Source organism: Meriones unguiculatus, chromosome 10 (assembly GCF_030254825.1).
Source record: "Meriones unguiculatus strain TT.TT164.6M chromosome 10, Bangor_MerUng_6.1, whole genome shotgun sequence".
Taxonomy (NCBI): domain Eukaryota; kingdom Metazoa; phylum Chordata; class Mammalia; order Rodentia; family Muridae; genus Meriones; species Meriones unguiculatus.
This window is the reverse complement of record NC_083358.1, coordinates 89,083,184-89,098,447: the sequence shown is the minus strand read 5'-3', so window position 1 is coordinate 89,098,447 and position 15,264 is coordinate 89,083,184.

The following is a 15,264-nucleotide window of genomic DNA, read 5'->3' as shown; positions in this document are numbered from 1 at the left end:
AGAATAAGTCTGCCCTCACCAGGCGTTTTCAAAATGTATCTGATAAGGTGAGATGCATTCTGGGAGCAGGAAACTGTGAGGAAAATGGCAGAGACATACCTTTAAAATGAGTGAAAGGGCAGTTATCAGTCATCTCAGTAGCTGGTTTGGAGAGGTCGTGCTTGTTTTGAGATGTCCTGTTGGAGCCAGCTGGAGACACAATACAGTTTGTACTCCTGTGCCCACCCAGAACCACATGACTTATTCTGGAGTATGTCGCCTCAGAGCGGAGCATGAAATTGCACATTTCTGACCCTCCAGAATTTTCTCCCTGCTTTGGAGTCTGACTCTGTATGACGATGGTCCTTTAGGCTACAGCTGACCCTCTTTACCGACCACATCTCTGACCTTTCCCTTGGGCGGAGCTTCGTTTTTTAGCTCAGTTTTTCCCTTTGGCTTCATTTGGAAGCGGGCTAGTGCACATAAGCACAGGTGTTGGAGGCATCGGAGCTTCTGGAGCCAGAGTTACATGTCACTGAACTGCCCTAATAGGTGCTGGGAACTGAACTTGAGTGTTCTACCAGAGCAGTGCACACTCTTACCTACTGAGCCACCTCTGCACACCCCTCCTCTGGCTTCTTACATAGGTGCTGGGATCTGCACTTTACTGAGCCATCTCTGTAGTCCTACACAATCATCCACTCCCCCTTTCTCAGTCCCAAAGGTTGAACACTGGGCCCTACCCAGGACAGGTAAGTACCCTATCACTGAGCTACAATCCCATCCCTTTCTGTCTTATAGTGGCAACAAGTGGGACAAATGAGTTCATGGTAACTGATGTTACACAGTATGTATGGTGTTAAATGAGGCCAAACTAAAATGTAGATAAATCTTTTATTTACTGTACTTCCTTAAATCAGCTAGAGAAATATCTTACAAAACATGTTCTGTGACTCACAGGGTGGCGGCAATAAAGGATCTAAGCGAGCAAGGTGTGGTAACATTCACCCTTAGTCTGAGAATAAAAAGCTGAATCCTGAGCACAAGGACCCTGTCTTTATTATTTGTTTGTTTGTTTGTGGGGCTTTTTAATACTATTTTTTAAATAAGGTTCCATTGTGTGGCTCTGGCTGGCCTGGAAGTTGCTACGAAGATCCGGCTAGACTTGCACTCTGCCTCCAGAGTGCTGGGACTAAAGGTGAGCACTACCGTGCTCAGCTCAGTGGTCAAGATAGTGATGTCTTCATAACACTTCATAGCAACTTAAAGCAATAGTCCTCCACCAGTCTCAACTGTGAGACAATATGGCTAAAAAAGATTTCCACAGCAAAACAGCTCTCATATACTCAAGGTTAACATATTTTGAATAGGACAATGCTTTGAAGTACAAGTTCAATTATATGGTATAAATCAGACAAGACATCCATCAGGTGACTCTAAGCATTGCCATAGTTTCTGAAAATATAAGCCAGTTTGAATGAAAGTCCCTGTTAGCACAGAATATTCACTTTTAAGTCAGTGAATTCTGACTCAGATATGCATAAGGCATCAGCCAAGGCACTCCATGGCATGAACCCTAACATGGGTGGATATGACTTGGGAGTAGATCCTGATGTGTGCACACTCCCCGCCTTGGTAGTCTAAGCCAAAGTGGGACCCTATCCCTTATCTGCAGGCCACCTGTAACACACTTACCTTCTGGCTCACCCGTCTCTGGGTATCACCCAACAGCAGCAATTAGTATTTTTCCTTTGGCCAGAGAGGGAGTGACTGTTGAGCATTTGGTACCTCCTTGGTATTCTTGGAGGTGGAGGTACCCCAGCCATGGTCTTTAAGGCCACTGTCAACCCTCTTCACCAAACACATCGCCAACACTTTCCCTTAGGTAAAGCTTCTTCTTCTTCTTCTTCTTCTTCTTCTTCTTCTTCTTCTTCTTCTTCTTCTTCTTCTTCTTCTTCTTCACTCAGTTTTTCCCTTCGGCTTCATTTGAAAGTCTTGTTACCAGGGCTTGGGTCTCTTAAGCCCCTGACCCCCATCCAGTAAGGTGACAATACTGATCGGCTTGTGTCTTCCTTGTTTGGTCCTCCTAAGTCCTGGGGATGCCATGGACTTCAGGGCTTAGACTTCCCCCTCCTCCTCATTCATAGGAACTGCACCATCCTGTAATGGAAGTTTTGGTTTCTTTAAAAAAAAAAAAGTCAGTTATGTTATGTAAATATGTTTTTGACTGTGGGATTTTAGTTTGGGCTTTAGTTTGTCCACAGCTGATAATTGCCTTCTGTTGTGTGTGGTCTTTGCCAGCTGGTAATGGCCTGTCTCTTACAGCACAGAGAGACTTTATGTTTTTGTTTTTAAAGATTTACTTATTTGTTACGTATGCAGTGTTCTGCCTGCATGTACCTGCAGACCAAAAGAGGACACCAGATCTCATTATAGATGGTTGTGAGACACCATGCTGTTGCTGCGAATTGAACTCAGGACCTTTGGAAGAACTCAACTTCTGAGCCATCTCTCCATGCCTAAAGTTATGTTTTAAGTTTAAATTATTGTGCTTAAGATATCTATAGAGTCCTCTCTCTTGCTTAGTTTCTTTAGATGCACAGGTTTTAGTGGGTTTGTCCTATGTTGTATGTCTATATGAGTGAGTATATACCATGTGTGTCTTTTTGCTTCTGGGACAACTCACTCAGGATGATCCTTTCCAGATCCCACCATTCGATACTACGATGGAGCAGCTGAGAGCCATTGTCACGGTAAATTCTACCAGAGTGGGCACAGGACTAGCCACGGGATTATCATCATGGATTGCTGTAGCCATGAATTATCTGAAGGAATGGGCGGGCATGGGAGGGTTAGCAGGCCTTCTGGTATTGGTCTCCTTGGTTTGCCTGTGGTATATATGCAAGATTAGAGTCTCACAACAGCGTAATGCAGCCATGACCATTCAGGCCTTTACAGCCATTGAAGCAGGACAATCTCCCTAAGCATGGATGGCTACCATAAAAAGCTAAAATGTTACGCTCAGGATGCGAGGCTAAGCACTGCACTCAGGGTCAGCCGCTTTCGACCCAGAGAAGAGCATGTCTGATTGCATGCGGGTTGATGCCCCAGGTCCCGCCTCTGAGAAAAAGGTATCGGACGGGTCTGATGCTCTTTGGGTGGATGACACCTAAATGAACTTCGGTACAAAGTCCCAATTTATTTCTAATATCAGAGATCAGACCTCTACTCTTGCCTGATGCATCTAAAACAAAAAGGGGGAACTGCAGAGAGCTGCGTAATGCCGCGCCTTAAAGATGGAGCTGGTTTCCGCCTTCCACCTTCCCGATGGTGAGTGCTCTCTGTCACAAACAATTCCACATTTGGCTAAGGCTGAGGATCTGGCTTGCTTCCATGTATGTGGACCTATCTGCATTGCCCACATGGCACGCTGGGGTTGGCTACCCAGAGGCTATTTAAGCTGTGGGCTGGCTTTCCCCAGGGTCAGAGGATTGTTCAAGGTTCCTGAATAAACTGCATTGAGAAAAAAAAAAAGATATCTATAGAACAAAAATACTCATAACCTGTAAGCACTATTTGCCCAAGGACAGAATGTTTGGGGTTGTGATGAAAGATACCATGCCATGTGTTTTCACTTCTATAAACAAGCTTGGTTGTCCCAACCATGTGTGCTTAATCACACGTAGGTGGGAACTATTCAGGATGTATGTTTGTCCCCATTGGACAAAGGCAGGAAGTACGTAACCTTGTAGGTTTTGCATTTATAGACCCCCAACTAACATAATTCACAGCTATTCTCTGGGAATCCTGGGTACGGACCTGGCCAGTGTCAGTGTCTGTTGCTTTAAAAAAAAAAAATCGTTTGATTTTACCAATGAAGACCCAGGAGCCAGGCGCAAGGGTGAAACTCAGAGAGACAGAGAAAGCACCCAACTGACCTTCCTACTCAGCTAACATCCCAGAAGGAAAAAACCAAAAGCCCTTTCTTCTCCATGCTGTCTTAAATACCCTTCAACTCAAACTCCCTCCTTTCTGCTTAATCCCTGTCAGCTGGTTACTACAAGTATACATCATCTTGATCAGTATTTAATAAATCTTCCTTCAAATTTGGCTCAAAAAATGTGGTAGTGGTCTTATTCTTGCCCTGTGGAATCAATGCTATGAGTTTAAGGTCAGCCTAGCTGTGGTTCCCTGTCCTGCTTCTCCCTGGGGTGTCTGAACTCCACCAGACACTGAGCCGAAAAGAGTGAAGTAGAATCTGGAATCAGCGGGTTCTATAGACTTCTGGTCCAGTTACGCGTGCTGGAGAGAAAGATGTTTGGCGTGGGCTGGCACCAGATTGAGCGACAGTGGGAACTCAGGCTCCTATGCTAGATCGGGCAGCAGCAGGAGCTCTGAGGAAAGCAGCCGCTCTCAGACAATCTTCAGTGTAATAGCTTGGGCTCCATTATTGGTGAAACAGCTCAAGTTCGTGAGTGTTTGTGTTTCATGGTAAACGGACTGCATAAACCTTGGGAAGTAGGGAGGGCTTAGGGGTGAATACCTTCCATTGGTTGGGGCTGGCATTCTGGTGATGTTCTACTTGCACCCAGGGGCCTGACTGACTACCTGTTAGCACCTGGTTGTGGGTTGCCAGATTCCATGCTCGGAGGCAGGCCTGGATATAGAGAGGGAGCCAGACCACTCCTGCTAGTCGCAGATGAGACTTTAAATCTCAGCTGTGAACATGCTGGACCTCCCCAGTTCCATGCCAGCTCCTCTGGTCCACGAGCCCTGCATCTGGCCTGCATAGTGAGTTTCAGGCCAGCCAAGACTGCATAATGAGACTGTGTTTAAAAAAAAAAAAAAACAAAGATAAAAATAAAACAGAAGAAAACTCACTGTTTTCTGAGGTACCAGTCCTAAGAAGATTTTAACCATACATTCACATTAATTTTTAATATATTTTAATTTTACATAAAATTAAAATATATTTATGGCTATATTCTTCCTAAAGTTACACAAATAAACTAGTACGAGATATTCAAGATTATGAAAAATGTAAATTTGTTATTAATCACAATTGAGTCATTATCCAAGCAATTTCATTAAATTTATTTCTGTATATGGTATTTCATCTTCATGATGTCTGTGTGGATGCCTGGTGGCTGTGGAGGTGAAAAGAAGGTATCAGAGTCCCCGAATTTGGAATTACAGATGGTTGTGAGCTTCTCTGTGGGTCCTGAGAACTGAACCTGGATCTTCTGAAAGAGCAGCCAGTACTCTGAGGCAGCTATGCAGCCCCTCAAACTTTAATTTTTTCATTAGCAGATCCAAGTCTATAGTGTCTCTGTATCCCAGTAAAAGGTAAACAAAGCCCAGGGGGAAAAAAGGCAGATCTCTGTGAGTTCAATGTCAGCCTGGTCTACAAAGCGAGCTCCAGGACAACCCGGGCTACACAGAGAAACCCTGTCTTGAGGAACAAAACAAAACAACAAAAAACCCAACAACAAAATTGAGTGTAGACATGTATGTGAGCTCGGGGTGAATTCAGACCTTGTATGTACTAGGCAAGTACTCTAATACTGTGGTTAAGGTCTAGCATTGAATTTTTTAAAATTAATTTTAATTTTTTTATTATGGAGTTTTCATACAAGTATATAATATACTTTAAGCATATTACCCTAAACCCAGTTCTTCCCCCCAATCAATCACCTGTGATTCCCAGACTATTTTACTTGTATTTTTATGTCATCAGTACATATGTATTTTAAAATTTGTTCTTAAATTTTGAGATAAGAATATCTTTAGGTTGCCTAAGCTGGTCTTGAACTTGGCAGGTGGACCTTGGACTTTGTTTCCCCTTTAATGTGATACAGAGAAGCTATATACTTGGATCTGCTAATGAATGTGCCTATTTTTGTGACTTTGGGAGGTAGGTGTGTTACTGTCGAAGTTGTGAGATAAATATTTATAAGTTCTGCTGTTCGCTAAAAATGCTTGTATTATAGTCACAATTATATACTGCCTCGTTGCCTCTAGACACAATTCCCAGTCAATATATATGAATGAGCTCCTCAAGAACAACATGGTAGAGTGGAAAATTTTTAAGATAAACAAGATGAATTTTTGCTAAGAAGAATAATCTTAAGGTGAAGGAAAATGTATCTGTTTCCTAATGAAGAGGAAAGTGTAGGAAAAGTCCCTCGTAGGCACGGAAAGATATAGAAGACTCATAGAAAAGGAATATCTTTAGTCTTTTCTATGACTAAAGTTTGATATGGTTTTATCCATAATGTCAGGAGTTTTAACATCGACTATTATACTAATAAAAAGTTAGGACTGATTTTTCTATTTGTTTAAAGTACAAAACCCTTTTTGGCCTGGGCTTTTAAGAGACAGAGGCAAGTGGATCTCTGTGAGTTTGAGGCCAGCCTGGTCTACCTAGGGAGTTCCAGACCAGCCAGGGCTACATAGTGAGAGATTGTCTTAAAAACATAATGATAAATAAATAACTTAAAAATGCCTTTGGAGTCTTTGCTTGCATTAAGAAGAGGTTGCAGGGAATTTTAATGTTCTGAATAATCATTCTATAGGACAATCCCATGTGTAACAGATTCCTGGGCTTCTTTTTTTTAATTTTTTTATTAATTACAATTTATTCATTTTGTATCCCAACTGTAGCCTCCTCCCTCGTCCTCTCCCAGTCCCACCCTTCCTCCCTCTTCTTCTCCTATGCCCCTCTCTAAGTCCACTGATAGAGGAAGTCCTCCTCCCCTTCCATCTGACCCTAGCCTATCGGGTCTCATCAGGACTGGCTTCTTGTTGACTTTATCATGCCCTTTACATAAAGGGACAAAGACTTCCCACTTTGGAAAGAACAAAGGTTCTTTGCAGTCAGGCTATCCCTTATGTGTACTTTCGAAGTATTTTTTATCGTCCTTGGTTGACTGGGTCATCAAGTGGTGTTTCCTAATCACTGTGTTCAAACTGCCTGGTGGCTTTTGACACCCTGCCTTCCTTCCCGACAACCATGCTTGGCAACTAAAACTGATTTCTCAGAAGGCATCTGAAGATCCTATAGAAGTTGCTCTTACTTATTAAGAAAAGCAAAAGTTACTGAAACAATTGGGTTTATTCATTCGGTGGTGCGCATGTCGAGTCAGAAGTACTTGATCTAGGCTGTTACAATGGAGCTAATATAAAAAATTCAGACGCTTTATGCTCTACCAGCGCAGAGAGATTTGTCAATATCTGTCCATCACTGAAATACCACTATTCATCAGAGTCCCAGTGCCACTTTCTTCGATAAGAAAAAAAAAAGGAGCTGGGTGTGGTGGTGCACACCTTTAGTTCCAGCACTCAGGGAGGCAGAGGAAGCTGGATTGCTATGAGTTTGAGGGCAGCCTGGTCTACAAAGCCGTCTTAAAAAACAAAAAGAAGAAAGAAAACAAAACAGGGGGTCAGAGAAATGGCACAGTGGTTAAGAACTCTTATTGTTCTTGCAAAGGACCTGGGTTTAGTTCCTACATCCATGGTGAAATGCTTACAACTACCTATAACTCTAGCTATAGGGGATTCAACACTCTTTTGGCCTCTATGGGTACTGTATATATGTGGCACACATAAACTCATGCAGACACACATACATATAAATGAAAAGTATGTTAAGAAAACAAAATAGTGATATGGGCCATAACTTCAGTGGTCCCCTCACCCCCTCAGTTCTGGGAACCAAACCAGGGCCTTTTACATGCTAGGTAAGCACTCTACCATGTAGAGATCTATCTATCTATCTATCATCTATGTATACAAATCTGTCTATCATCTATCTATCTACTTATTCATCTATCCACCCACCCATCCATTCATTCATCCACCCATCCATTCATCATCCATCCATCCATCCATCCATCCATCCATCCATCCATCATCTACCCTTCCATCCATCGTTTTAAGTTTTGATGCTGGATATTGAACATAAGACCTGATTTGTGCTAAGCACATGCTCTAATGTGAGCTACACCCCAACTCTAGAAATTTTATTAAATTGGCCTCAACTTTAATTTGAATCTATCAAACTATTGTCTAATAGCTAGCTTTCTATCCCCCCACCCCCCCCGCCAGGTCTCACTATGTAGCCCCGGCTGGTGCCAAACCCAAAGATCCACCTGCCTCTACATCCTGTTTGCTGGGATTAAAAGTGTGCAGAGCAAGTTTCAGGTAAAGAAGAGCTTAGGTCCAGGTGTGGTGGTACATGCCTTTAAATGAAGGTAAAGTTAGTTTGTAGAAGGAGGACCCCATCTTTGAAAATGCTGTCTCATTGAATGGCAGAAAAAGTAATGAATCACAGAAAGACTTGACAGAATAGGATACACCCAACTCTCATGAGAAAAGAGAGGAAAGGAAAGCTACTTAATGGGCAATGCAGAGAGAGAGGAGGAAGTTTTACAAGGACAGATAGACAGAGACAGGTTGAAGAGAGAACAAGCTAGACACAAGTGAACACAGAAGGACCCAGAGAATAAGAAGGGGCCGTATGATTAGAGAAGGGGCCAAAAGATCAGAGCACATTGAATAAGTCAGCTTTGAAAGGAGTTTGAGCCACAACAGCTGAGTTGAATCAGCCAGCCCAGAGCTCAGAAAAAAACAAGTAAGGGTGAGCTTACTAAGCAGCAAATCTCAGAACCTGAAAACATTCTAGGCCTTAGGTTAGATTGGACAGAGGCTAGAAGCTTCCAGGACGAGGCCTAGGTTAGCGGGCTGAGGCAGTAAGTCTCTGAGACAACAACTGAACCAGGAGGATAAAAGTTCCTTTCACATGCGTGAGTCATCCTTGCCATACTGCCACCATCCTGGGTATGTCTTATATTTATTTCTCTGGGAAAGTCACACTTCAGGTATTGCTTCATTTATCTCCCTGGCCACCTGGCTGCAGCTATATTGTTTGGTGTTCCCATTTCCTCATAGCACATAAAATTATATGATAAAACAGATCGGCAGCGAGGAACCCACGCTGGCTGGCTGGGTTAACTCGTCCTGGGACAACCCGTCATTTGAGCTTCACTATGTTGTGGAGGATGGCCGCACATTCCTGGGCTTAAGTGGTCCACATGCTTTAGCCTCCCAAGTAGCTGGGACTGTAGGGGAGTACCACCACACCTAGCTGAACAAGGCATCTTGACCTCAGACTAACTTTGGGATTTTCCAAAAGCGTCCCTGGAAAATCTCAATGGGTTTGTTTTCTCTCCTCATTGTTGAATTATTTAGGTTCATTTGATAAGCCTCACAGGAGAGACTGATAAATGAATGATGTTTATCCTTCTTTATGTATTTTGTGGGTGTAAATCATTGACATAAATGTTACAAGGGTTGTACAAACTTTCCAAAAATCTGACATCCAAGTTTAATGTTGGAAGTCATAGCTCTAATGATCTTAAAACACCACGTAACAGAAATAAGCAGGTTCCCTTACCAACCCATCATGATGGATCCCCACCAGGTCTTTAACCACGATTGCTTTAAGTCTTTTGCCACCTGCACACAGTGAATTTGTTTTACCATTATTTGTTCCTGAAAGCTTCTGCAAGCCCCTATAACCACAAAGCACTTCCTTTTTCAGTGGTTTCTGGAAAAGTTTCTGAAAAGGACAGACTTCAAGGACTCCAAACCTTTGGGCTATGTAAGAACTTCAAAAAATCAATTCCATTCAGTTCCGATGGAGAAAAGATTGACTCAGGAAAACAAACAAACAAAAAACCAGGAGCAAACAGAGCAAGAACGGATCATATGAGAGTCAGTGAAGTAATGAAAGGAATGGCAATGTCTGTGCAGTTTTTGTTAAGCGTCACCGACTCTTGTCCTATTTTCTAGAGGTAATCAAGTCCTTTCTTCTTTCTTTTTGCCCCCCACCAGTTTCTTATTTTATTTTCTGGTAGTATAACAGAACACCCGAGTTTGAGTAAAATTATTCTTATTTGGTTTGTTTCAAGAAAGGGTTTCTCTGTTGTAACCCCAACTGTACTGGTACTCAAGCTGTAGACCAAGCTGACCTAGAATTCACACTTCTGCCTTTCTCTGCCTCTGGAGTGCTTGGATTAAAGGCATGGGCTTGACGCTGAGTAAAGTACAAACAACAGAAACTTGGCTCACTCTTCTAGAGGCTAGAAAGTCCAAGACTGATGGGCTGCCATGGTGACACCCTCCTCCAAATCAGAGTTCTTTAAGAGAGGGGATTTATTTTGTAAATTGTCTAACATGATCACATGGGGTGAGAAGTCCTGTGTGACGGGTTATTTGCAAACTAGACTAATGAAGAAGTGATTGGCCTGGCTGAGCCCAAGTCTGCCAGCCTCAGAATCAGGGACATTGCTGGGACAAAGGCTGGCTTGTACAAGGTCAGAGTCCTAAGGTCAAAGCAAGCTAGAATTCTGATGTCCAAGGGCAGGAAGGTGAGGGGCTTTGCTCCGCTAGGGAGGGGAGATAGGGTGGGGAGTAGGCGGACTGAAACTCCTTACTTTTGTCTTTCTGTTTTCTATCAGGGATCCCACCAGATTGAATAGTTTACACCTCGTGAGGGAATATCTTCACTTAATTTGCTGCCTATGTACCCTTCAATTCTAGAACCATTGTCACAGACACATCCATGAAACACAAATCACCTGCCATCTAAGCATTTATCCATACGGCCTTCATGGCATGCCATACCACAGCAGAGGGCAAATGAGCACATGTGAGGTGCAGAATAGAGGCCCAAATCATCCCTCTCTCCTGTGTTAACCTGCATTTACATAATGGCACCACCGAATTTATGAGGTTACCGCTTATGTAAGCTAATTACCTCTCAGAGAGCGGTAACCTCTTGGGGTTGGGGCAACGGATCAGCTGGTAAAGTGCTTGATAAATTGTGGCACAGCACGAGGACAAAAGTTGAATTCCCAGCACCACCAACAAAAAAAGGCTACGTGCACTAGCACTTGTCTGACATGGGACCCCGGAGCTCACTGGCTACCCAGGCAGTCTAGTAAATTCCAGGTTTGGTGAGAGACCCCAGCTTAGAAAATGAAGTAAAAAAAAATTGAAGAAGACGTTGGACACTAACTTCTGATGTATACATACACACACACACACACACACACACACACACACTCACACAGGCATCATGCATACAACCCCACAAAGCATCTCTCTCTCTCTCACACACACACACATACACCATCATCATTACCATCATCGTCTTAATGATTGCATTACCATGCCAACTGTATTTCCCTGACAGGTTTGGAACACACATTCAAACAATAGCAGTCTCTACCTTACAGTACTTTGGTGATACACGATTAAAAATTAAAAATAAAATCTTCCTTTTTCTCTCTACCTGATTCCTTCAGAATTTAGAAAATGTTATCAAGTATTCATGCTTTCCTGGCAACATAGTTATTTGAACAAGTTCAACAACAATCTGCTTTCTGTGGTTATGGCTCAAGCATACTATTTGTGAATGTTACATTTGAAGACAAATATGACCTGACAGTTTCCAGGAAGTGAGGTTAACTTCACCAAGCCAATAAACTACCTTGATGAAAACCTGGCCTAGTGCCTTGTTTACAATGTCCCTGGCCTTACTATGAAGAAGAAAAGTCATTTGCTGGCAGGCCCTGCAAGCCCAGAAGCCATGGGAATCCATGAGCACATGGTCTGAGCTCTTCAAGAAGAAAAAAAAAGTCTCGATAATAAATAGAAAATCTTGATAATCCCTGCTTATAACTGTGTTATCAGTAAGTTCCAATCCAGTTATAAAAGAAATGCTTGGTGATAAGCTGCTTTTACAGTTCTTATTAAAAAAAAAATACTAGTGGGGTTGGGCAGCTGGAGAGATAGTTCAGTGCTTTAAAGGTACTGGCTGCTCTTCCAGAGGACCTGGGCTCAGTTCCCACATGGCAGCTTCATGTAACTCAGTTCTAGGGGATCTAACACCCTCACAAAGGTGTACATGGAGGCAAAACATTGATGCACATTAAATCAATCAATCTTTTTTTTAATTTTAAAGTCAGGGTTTCTCTGTGTAGACTGTGCCTAGAATTGCTTTGTGGAGCAGGCTAGCCTCAAACTCACATCAATCTGCCTGTCTCTGCCTTCTGGAGGGCTGGGATTAAAGGATGTGCCACCACACCCGGTTCAATCAATCAATCTTGAGAAAAACAAAAACAAACAAACAAAAACAAAACAAAAAACCACTTGGTTGGGAAAGACAAGACTTGGCAACAATTTGTGGTTGGTAGATCCCAAACCCCAAATTCCAAACAAAACAAAACAAAACAAAACGACATTTAGCATTCTTCAGAAACCTGTGAAACGGTTTTCTTTCTGCCAGGAAGAGCCACTTCCCTTATTTGCCCCTACCTGTGGCAAATGGGGCTTCTAGCTCCCTATTAACACATACCTGTAATGCATATCAAAGTCCCACACTAACACCAGGCTTCTTAGTAACATGTACCTGCACTATCAACGCCACCAGTACCTTCTGGGCCTATATTTCCAGGCTGTTCCAGACTACGGCTTCTACCCAACCCTGGCCCTACCTGCTCTCTTTCAACTGGGCTTTCCTGGCCTCTTCTGCTATTCTCTATGCCTTTGAGAGGGAGCCGTGGTGGCTTTGGCTCCACCGAATGCCTTTGACCAGTCTCTCTAAAACACCCAAAGCCCGACAGTTTCAGATTTACAATAAACCTTCTTCCTGCCCATTTAGTGGTTTCACTGTGCCCTACTTAGTGATCACTGACAAAAAACAAAACAAAACAAAACAAAACAAAACAGAGAAAAAGGCACTAAAAAGCAATCTTTCAAAATATATGGGATCTTTTCCTTCTCTTTTAGCATTCAGTAGAAACTGATATTAAGGCAATTCTTCTTTTACGTATTTTGTTTGTTAAGGCCTGATTATCAGAATTCTTCCAGGAAAAAAGGACCATGCTTAGAGGGCTCTCTTCCTAAAATTATCAGTATATTCATACCTCTTTTTTTTTTTTTTTTTGTAGTGGTGCTAAGGACTAAACAGGCCTTGAGCTGGGTGGTGTTGACATAAGCCTTTAATCCCAGCACTTGGGAGGCAAAGGCAGGGGGATCTTTGAGCACTTGGGAGTTTGGGGCCAGCTTGGTCTACAGAGTGAGTTCCAGGACAGCCAAGACTACACAGGGAAACCCTGTCTTGAAAAACCAAAATAAATAAACAGATGGATGGATGGATAGATAGATAGATAGATAGATAGATAGATAGATAGATAGATAAGCAGGCCTTGGGACCTTAGGAGTGAAGAGATGGCTCAGCAGTTAAGGGCATTTACTGTTACAGAGGAACAGATGAGTGACTTAAATTACTTCTGACTCCAGCTCCAGGAGATCCAATGACCTCTTCTATCCTTCATGAGCACTGCCCTTACGTACACATATGCACACGTAGACACACACAATTAAAAAAATTAAAATGTAAAGGCTGGAGAGATGGCTCAGCCTCTAAAAGCACTAGCTGCTCTTTCAGAGGACCTGGGAGGTTAGATTTCCAGCATCTACACAGCAGGTCACAATTGCCCATAGCTCCAGTTCCAGGGGATCTGGTGCCCTCTTCAGGCCTCTGTAGGCACCAGGCATGCACCTAGTGCACAGATCTACAGTGACTACATATAATAGATAACTGCTTTTAAAAGTTTTTTAAGAAGTACATTTTAAGCACACGTGCGCACACACAGAGCTTCTTTACAGATGCCAGGCAAGTGCTCTACCACTGAGCTACACCCTTTGCCCAAGTCACATATATTTGAAAAATTCTGCAGCCCATGTGCCGGGAATACCTAAGTGAAGCAGGGCTCTCTTTCAAGATTATTCACAAGCAAAGTGTAAACAACTGCCTTTCTTTGTATAGAGGGAGGAGATCCAGCAGGATCCATCAAAGTGCTTAGACATTTTATAGTCCTGGGAACACAGAGCTGGCCTTTCAATATCTCCAACGCAAACATTCTACAAGAAGGAAGTACCTCTCTTATGTTTGCTTGGCTTCCTATTCCAGAACAAAATAATTTGAAGGCAGTTGGAGTCTTTGTGACAAAAATCCAGCTCTCAAATATTTTTTAATAGGCATTCTTATCCAAAGAGATCTTAAAATAAGCCTTAAAAAAATCTCTATTCGTTATTACCAAATTTAATAACCTACTGGCTTAAAAAATCCTTAGTTTTCTCATAAGTCAAAATTTCAGCATTAATGTATTGTTGAAATACAGGTAGTTTTATTTGGGAGTTGTCTCTGTGTGTGTGTGTGTGTGTGTGTGTGTGTGACACATGTGCAGATGCATGTTGCAGATCCTTAGTGAGAAAGTACTGCCAGACAGAAGAAGGAAAAAGTGGAGAAAGGGGAGTCAGGGAGGCCAAGAAGAAATCAAGAGAGGAAAGGCACCATCCTCAGCAGATACCTTCCCAGTGGTTGTCAATCTTTCTAATGCTGTGACCCTTTAATACAGTCCCTCAGGTTGTGGTGACCCCCGACCACACAATTATTTCATTGCTATTTCAGTTACTGTTATGAATCATGATGTAGATATCTGATATGTGACCCCCAAGGGGGCCTTGACCCACAGGTTGCGCATTGCTGCTTTACACCGTTATCATCACAGCCAGGGCAGAGGACCCGAGGTAGTCCTCGGCCTGTGTAAAGGAGTTGAGATGAATCAGATGGACTGACTTAAACTATCTTCAAGTTATCATAAGATGAATCATTTTTTGGAGCATTCCTTCCCACATTAAAACTGAGCAGCATCTGGGTGGAGTAGTTTACACCTATAATACCAGCATGTGGAAAGCTAAGGCAGGAGGATTGCCATGGGTTTGAAGATAGACTGGGCTACAAAATGAGTTCTAGGCCAACCTACAGACAAGGCCTTATCTCAAAAGAAAACAAACATTTCTCTCTCTCTCTCTCTCTCTCATTATGTATACAGTGTTCTGCCTGCAGAAGAGGACACCAAATCTCATTATAGATGGCTGTGAGCCACCCTGTAGTTATGTGGTTGCTGGGAATTGAATTCAGGACCTCTGGAAGAGCAACCAGTGCTCTTAACCTCTGAGCCATCTCTCCAGGCCCAGTTCCCCATTTTCAAAATATGTGAATTTCCATAAGTGGCTTAACCTGAACACCTGAAGAATTAAGTGCCATATTTGCTGGTGACTGCCTTTTGTGACTTAAGCACACCGAGCAAGAGACCTAACTCCTGGCTAAAGTTCTCTAGTCCTAGCTCTGACCACTGGGCCTCCTCTTAG